The sequence below is a fragment of the Lissotriton vulgaris genome, chromosome 1_1, assembly GCF_964263255.1.
Source record: "Lissotriton vulgaris chromosome 1_1, aLisVul1.2, whole genome shotgun sequence".
NCBI classification, from domain to species: domain Eukaryota; kingdom Metazoa; phylum Chordata; class Amphibia; order Caudata; family Salamandridae; genus Lissotriton; species Lissotriton vulgaris.
The window spans coordinates 227,849,855-227,858,236 of record NC_141685.1 but is presented as its reverse complement, the minus strand read 5'-3'; positions in this window follow the sequence as shown (position 1 = coordinate 227,858,236).

Here is an 8,382-nt window from a genome sequence, read left to right as displayed (position 1 = left end):
TCCAATTAGATGCACTGCATGGACTAGCTCATGGGTAGGAGGTTCAATCCCTTCAGTGGACTAGCAGTGTTTAAAGTAATAAGAGATAGTGGCATGGAGGAGAAACAGTGTCGGAGGGACCGCTTGAGTGCGAGTGAAATTATCGTGGTCTGCGAGTGATCCTTCTATAAACAGTGTTCCATTCGTCGTCACTCCGTCTTGTGTCCATTGGGACACAGCACGTTTCGAAATGATTCCAGTTACAGTAGGTATCCCAAGCAAGGGGATATAGGGAGAATATGGGGAGACTGTATATTGGAGTGTCCGCCTTCAGTATGATAGAGCTATAGGTGGAATCTTAGCGCTTGGCAATAATAATGTATAAATAGCACCCTGATTAAGGAGCTGTGGTGTATAACCTATTTTGTGCTTATGTCACTCTGCCAGCCAGTATGAGAAGTTGACTGGCCATACAGTACGCCCAAAAGTCAGGAGTACCGAGACCTCCCTCTTCAGGTCGCAATTGTAGTTTAGCCAGACTCACCCTCCTACGTCCTCTACCGCAAAAAAGTTCAGATAAGAGTGTATGAAATATACAAAAGATTTTGGCAGGGAATATTATCGGTAGATTAGTGAAAAAATATAAAAGTCGAGGGAGCATTGCCATTTTGGAAATGGCCACTCACAGACAAGGGAAATGAGGTCCAAAAAGAGATCTGCATCCGCAAGGATCCTATCACTTTCAGCGGATTTCCATCTATTAGGTCTTGGGGAGCTCTGTATATTTGTATGCCTAAATACTTAAAAGTTTGTTGAGCAGTCGATATAATAAAATCGCCAAATTTAATATGGTGTGAGTTTTCCGTATGTCGCAAATAGAAGGCATGAGATTTATTCGCGTTGATTGCTAGCCCTGACACCTGTTCAAATTGTTTGAATATAGATCAGATATGTTCCAAATCTGTAGTAAGGTCTTTTAAGAAAAATAGAAGGTCGTCGGCATAGGCGGACACTATGGGGCCGATTCCGATTCGGTAAAATCCCCCACGATTCGCTGCACGGAGCGTTTTTCCCATACGATTCATACACCTACAACGTCCCCGTACATACAATGAAGTACGATCCAAACACAAAGCATATCTACATACGAATCGTACCAAACAATACAAAAATACATACGATTCATATCCGGGTCACGCAGTACGCGCCGTCCATACGTAAACATCCAGCAGTTTCCGGCACAGCAGGTACGATCCGTGTTGACGACACTTTGTACGATCCTTCAGCTACGGGAGTTGAAAACAGCCGTAAAAGCAGAGTCCGGGCCGAACCGCACCCCAGTACGCGACAGACACGCCATGAACCCTCTCGGCCGTGTCATCCCAGTCCTGTACGCCTACGACCTGGTGCATAGAAATCAACGACGTTGCATACAGTGAGTACAACGTACTTCAATACCGGAAGTGTACTTGTACAGTGCATCATACGCTCGCGTACAGCATCATTGCAGTAGAGATAAGAGCCGCACAGACGTCACTAATGTAGGGGCACGGGGCGTCACACTCGCGTATGGCACCAGTGCAATAGTGACACGAGCCGCACAGACGTCAATTTTGTTGGGGCACGGTGCGTAACATCTGAGTATGTGGTGGATATGACTTCCAGCATTGCCCACACCTAAGAGGGGTGGGTGGATATAACTCCTAGCAGTGCCCAGACATGAGAGGGGTGGCTGGTTATGACTCCCAGCAGTGCCCAGACATGGAAAGTGTGGGTGCGGAGGACTCCCAGCAGAGGCCGGACATAGGAGGGGTGGGTGGATATGACTCCCAGCACTGCCCAGACATAGGAGGGGTGGGTGGATATGACTCACAGCAGTGCCCAGACATAGGAGGGGTGGGTGGATATGACTCCGAGCATTGCCCAGAAATAAGAGGGGTGGGTGCAGAGGACTCCCAGCAGTGCCCAGACATGAGAGGGGTGGCTGGATATGACTCCCAGCATTGCCAAGACATAAGAGGGGTGGGTGCAGAGGACTCCCAGCAGTGCCCTGATATAGGAGGGGTGGGTGCAGAGGACTCCCAGCAGAAGCCAGACATAGGAGGTGTGGCTGGATATGACTCCCAGCAGTGCCCAGACATAGGAGGGGTGGGTGCAGAGGACTTTCTACAGTGCCCAGACATAGGAGGGGTGGGTGGAGAGGACTCTCTGCAGTGCCCAGACATAGGAGGGGTGGGTGGATATGACTCTCAGCAGTGCCCAGACATAGGAGGGGTAGGTGGATATGACTCACAGCAGTGCCCAGACATAAGAGGGGTGGCTGGATATGAATCCGAGCAGTGCCCAGACATGAGAGGGGCGGCTGGATATGACTCCCAGCATTGCCCAGACATAAGAGGGGTGGGTGCAGAGGACTCCCAGCAGTGCCCAGGCATAGGAGGTGTGGGTACAGAGGACTCCCAGCAGAGGCCATACATAGGAGGGGTGGGTGGATATGACTCCCAGCCTTGCCCAGACATGGGAGGGGTGGCTGGACATGACTCGCAGCAGTGCCCAGACATCGGAGGGGTGGGTGCAGAGGACTCCCAGCAGTTGCCAGACATAGGAGGGGTGGGTGCAGAGGACTCCCAGCAGAGGCCAGACCTAGGAGGGGTGGGTGGATATGACTCCCAGCATTGCCCAGACATAAGAGGGGTTGGTGCAGAGGACTCCCAGTAGTGCCAAGACATGAGAGGAGTGGATGGATATGACTCCCAGCAGAGGCCAGACGTAGGAGGTATGGGTGGACATGACTCCCAGCAGTGCCCACATATAGGAGGGGTGGGTGCAGAGGACTCCCAGCATTGCCCAGACATAAGTGGGGTAGGTACAGAGGACTCCCAGCAGTACCCAGACCTAGGAGGGGTGGGTGGATATGACTCCCACCAGTGCCCAGACATAGGAGGGGTGGGTGGATATGACTCCGAGCATTGCCCAGAAATAAGAGGGGTGGGCGCAGAGGACTCCCAGCAGTGCCCAGACATAGGAGGGGTGGGTGCAGAGGACTCCCAGCAGTGCCCAGACATGAGAGGGGTGGCTGGATATGACTCCCAGCATTGCCAAGACATAAGAGGGGTGGGTGCAGAGGACTCCCAGCAGTGCCCAGATATAGGAGGGGTGGGTGCAGAGGACTCCCAGCAGAAGCCAGACATAGGAGGTGTGGCTGGATATGACTCCCAGCAGTGCCCAGACATAGGAGGGGTGGGTGCAGAGGACTTTCTACAGTGCCCAGACATAGGAGGGGTGGGTGGAGAGGACTCTCTGCAGTGCCCAGACATAGGAGGGGTGGGTGGATATGACTCTCAGCAGTGCCCAGACATAGGAGGGGTAGGTGGATATGACTCACAGCAGTGCCCAGACATAAGAGGGGTGGCTGGATATGAATCCGAGCAGTGCCCAGACATGAGAGGGGCGGCTGGATATGAATCCCAGCATTGCCCAGACATAAGAGGGGTGGGTGCAGAGGACTCCCAGCAGTGCCCAGGCATAGGAGGTGTGGGTACAGAGGACTCCCAGCAGAGGCCATACATAGGAGGGGTGGGTGGATATGACTCCCAGCCTTGCCCAGACATGGGAGGGGTGGCTGGACATGACTCGCAGCAGTGCCCAGACATCGGAGGGGTGGGTGCAAAGGACTCCCAGCAGTTGCCAGACATAGGAGGGGTGGGTGCAGAGGACTCCCAGCAGAGGCCAGACCTAGGAGGGGTGGGTGGATATGACTCCCAGCATTGCCCAGACATAAGAGGGGTTGGTGCAGAGGACTCCCAGGAGTGCCAAGACATGAGAGGAGTGGATGGATATGACTCCCAGCAGAGGCCAGACATAGGAGGTATGGGTGGACATGACTCCCAGCAGTGCCCACATATAGGAGGGGTGGGTGCAGAGGACTCCCAGCATTGCCCAGACATAAGTGGGGTAGGTACAGAGGACTCCCAGCAGTACCCAGACCTAGGAGGGGTGGGTTTGATATGACTCCCACCAGTGCACAAACATAGGAGGGGTGGGTGGATATGACTCCCAGCACTGCCCAGACATAGGAGTGGTGGGTCGATATGACTCACAGCAGTGTCCAGACATAAGAAGGGTGGCTGGATATGACTCCAAGCAGTGCCCAGACATAGGAGGGGTGGGTGGATATGACTGCCAGCATTGCCCAGACATAAGAGGGGTGGGTGCAGAGGACTCCCAGCAGTGGCAAGACATAGGAGGGGTGGGTGCAGAGGACTCCCAGCAGTGCCCAGACATGAGAGGGGTGGCTGGCTATTACTCCAAGCATTGCCCAGACATAAGAGGGGTGGGTGCAGAGGACTCCCAGCAGTGCCCAGGCAAAGGAGGGGTGGGTGGATATGACTCCCAGCAGTGCCCAGACATAGGAGGGGTGGGTGCAGAGGACTCCCAGCAGAGGCCAGACATAGGAGGGGTGGCTGGATATGACTCCCAGCAGTGCCCAGACATAGGAGGGGTGGGTGCAGAGGACTCCCAGCAGTGCCGAGACATGAGAGGGGTGGCTGGATATGACTCCCAGCAGTGCCCAGACATAGGAGGGGTGGGTGCAGAGGACTCCCAGCAGGGCACAGTTATAGGGGGGCATTGTCAGCATCATACATGGGGCTATGTTTACAACCCTAACCTGTGAGAGTCCTGATAGTGCAATAGCAACACATCACTTACAGCAGTGTCACACTACACGGATGATGGATATCTGTCACACACAGCGTGACACACCACATGTGGGTGTGATGTCAGATCCCATATGCATATCCACCCCTGGAGGTTGCAGGCAACCTACACACCCTACCATCATGACACAATAGTGTATAGTCATGTAACAGCCCAACAAACAAAGACAGCAAAAGGGATCACACACTGTCATGTACATCCCTGGGCTGATATGGATGTCCAGGTGCTGGTCAGACCACCAACATGTACTTGCTCATGGAAGGAATATGGTTGAAAGACCTTTGATACAATGCACACCATTGTGATTCATGTGCACAAATACCCTGCAGAACCAATACAAACATAAGGGTAAGGCTGTGATTATACATCTGCATATTGGGAAAAATGGTGAATGTGTCCATGAAGGCATCTCTACATACTCTAAATACAAGTACAGTGAGTCGCATGGATGGCACACAGTCATGATCAGTAGTCATCTGTGAGCAACAAAAACACTACGGTAGGGGGGACCTGGGGGAAGTTTAAAGACCAAGCTCTGGATACAATCCCCAAAGAAGCTTATAAACAACAAAAGGTACCAGAGGGTCTCAAAAGATGTGCCCAAAAGTAATGAAAAGCCAACCAATCCCTGACCTCTAAGAAGATGCGTCACAGAAGGCTCTCAACAGGATGAGGAAAATACCCATCAGTCACCATACGGATCCGCCCTTCATCATTTGGGATTTTATCCGTACCACCCGTCTGAGAAGATCGATGCCACAATCAGAGGTCAACCCGGTGGTAAGGGGGTTCCTCGAGAGGTGCAGGCAATGACAGTGTGGTTAACCACTCGATGTTATGAGTGGCTAAGGACATGTGACTGGGGTGTGCAGTGCTGGAAAAAGTGAGGGTGTGAGATAACCAAGAGAAAAGTGTGTTAAAATTGGTTTAGAGAGAGCACTTAACAAAAATTATTTATTCTATGTGTGCCTAACATACCAATATTAAAAATGAGTGCAACCTAACACTGTCTGGTTATGTAGACAGCCTGAGGTAAATGTGGTCAACTAGTTTCTGCAATCAAGGGACTATTGCGTCCTTGCATTCATCAGGACCAAAATACAATTAAAACTACTGCACCAAGTGAACTAAATGAAGTGAAGGGTGACACCAGGATAACAAAAACAAGTGCACGTGGTCACCTGAATGCTCCGGGTGCCCTTACAGTCTGTGTTGATCACAATGGGAAGAGAAAAAGGGTTAAGTGTGGCTATCATTATCCAATGGGCTGTCTAGAAAGTCCTTATCATGTGGATCAAACATCACATCATATTCAAAATATTGATATACAGGCACTTCACATTGGTATAGCTCGATTTTTAAATCATTTGGAAAGAAATTTCATAAGCCAAATGTCTTTCAGTCCTTACCTCGATCTGTAAGGTAGACTGGCCTCACCCCACCTGGCAGTGGCTCAGGGGAAGATGAAGCACCGCTCTAGAAAACACGTAAATCACATGTCAAACACAGTATGCACAAACAGGGACAGCGCAAATCCTATTAATGATGACCGATCATGAAAGGTAATGATATCATGGAATGACCGTACCCAGCAGACAAAGCACCGCTCTGGAGAGCATGTCTGACATAGTATGCAAAGATAGAAGTATTCCTTAGTAGCCGCTAGCTGGTAATGACCGTGCCCAGCAGACAAACCACCGTTTTAAAGAGCATGTCTGACACAGTATGCAGAGATGGGGACAATGTATTCCTAAGTGGCTGCTAGCCGGTAATGGATAAAACCACCCGGTAGTGAATGGAAATAGGTTATTAAGATAACCGAGCCAAGCAGTATCGGAGCCTGTACCCCGTAGCAGGAGAGAGGACTGCCGTGCGGAAAACGCTGCGTTGTGGAGCGCGGGGGGAGAGAGGAATCCCCTTACCTGTCCGTCGGTACTCCAATGCCGGCGTCCTGGCCGACTGGGGAGGTGCCGGTGGGTCAGAAGCGAGCTGTATAAAAGCCGCGCTCTCATTGGTTGAATCGTCACGTGGGGCGCTTCACCGCCTCCTTTGATAGGTTCTTGATCCGAGGAACCTGCGTCCTCATTGGTTGTAAGGCTCGAGACCGGGGAAGGTAATTGGTTAGCCGGTCGCTTGGTCGTCAGGGAAACGAAAATAAACACTTCCCTAAACCGAGTGTAACAAGGCTGTAAATAAAAATCGAGCGAGGTCCCGTGTGCCTAAAGGAAAAACAGTCATTTGTCATGTTTCCCTTGTGGTGGCAACAGACATGCAGGGTCTTTATTCGGTGTGACTGGAAATGAAGAAAGGCAAAGGTAGAATTGCCCTAAGAATCTGCAACTTGCCATACGTGGCAGCTATGCATAGACAGAGCGTCGTACTGAGAGGTCTAAGTTTGAAAAAAAGGGGGTTTTTTTAACCCGGAAACCTAATGATACAGATTAGCTGTAATGAATACCAGAAAGGTGAATGTTGGAGGGAGAGAACCCATAAGCAGTCAAGATGGACAAACCCTGAAAGGTGTTATCTCCCCGACTAGTGTGTTCAATGTCAGAGAAGGGGAGAGTGACTCATAACAAGAACACGATAGTACCCTATTGTACACTCAATGAAGCCGCAGCAATAATATACGCAATAATATACGCGTGGTGGGGGTACCGGAGACGACCAATGTGGGGAAAATGGAGAAGATTTTGATTGCAGCAATCGGCCCGGAGGCCTTCTCCAAACAATTCATAGTAGAGAGGGCGCATCGTTCACTGGGTCCGCGGCCGAACACTGGTGCACCGCGGCGGCCCATTATTGCCCGTCTCCTGAACTATCGTGATCGTGACGCAGCTCTTCGGGCGGCTCGTGCCACCCGCACACTATCCTGTGAAGGGGTCAACTTTTCCATCTATCGGGACTTCACCCCTGTGGTCCAGGAACAGAGGCGTAAATTCATCAACGTCAAAAATAAGCTTCGAGAACTGCAAGTGGACTATGCGCTGTTGTACCCTGCTAAATTAAGAGTAACACATCAGGCGAAACAACATTTCTTTACTAATCCACAGCAGGCGGAGGATTTTGTGAAACACCTTAAGAGAGACCGTTCAACGGGCGTCGCAATGGAGAGGACAGACAGGAGGATTTCCACTCCGCCAACGAGGATGAATGACATTGTACTTTATCTCCTTGGCTCCTACATTTGTACTTGCGAGATCCCGCCTTTTTTATGCCCCCCCTTTCTTTTTTATCCTCTTCCTTTCCCTTTGTTGGTGGCTCCACTCAAGGGGTCTGAAGCTGGACATATCGTGTGCTACTGGAGGTCAATGGATGGACACTGAACTGAGGTGGCAATGTACTCCAGGCACCCCCCCCACTACCTGGGCTGCTTCTACTGTGCGGACTGAGGGTCAAAGGCGAGATGTGGGGCGTGGCCATGTGCACTTCTAGGTTACACCCTGCAGGGTATACCCCATTGCACTTGTTACTTCTGATGCAAATGTTGGGATGTGTGGGTTTTGTACTGGGTGGGGGGCGGGTAGAGTTTGCTGGCAGGTTGGGGTTGCTTTAGTGGGTGGTGGGGGGCTGCTCTTGTATAGTATTGCGATGGTTTCTTGGGACTGCTTTTTTTTGTTTTTTGGTTTTTCACATTGCTGTATTCATACCTGCTTTTTTGGGTCCTGGCTTTCGTTGGGGCTG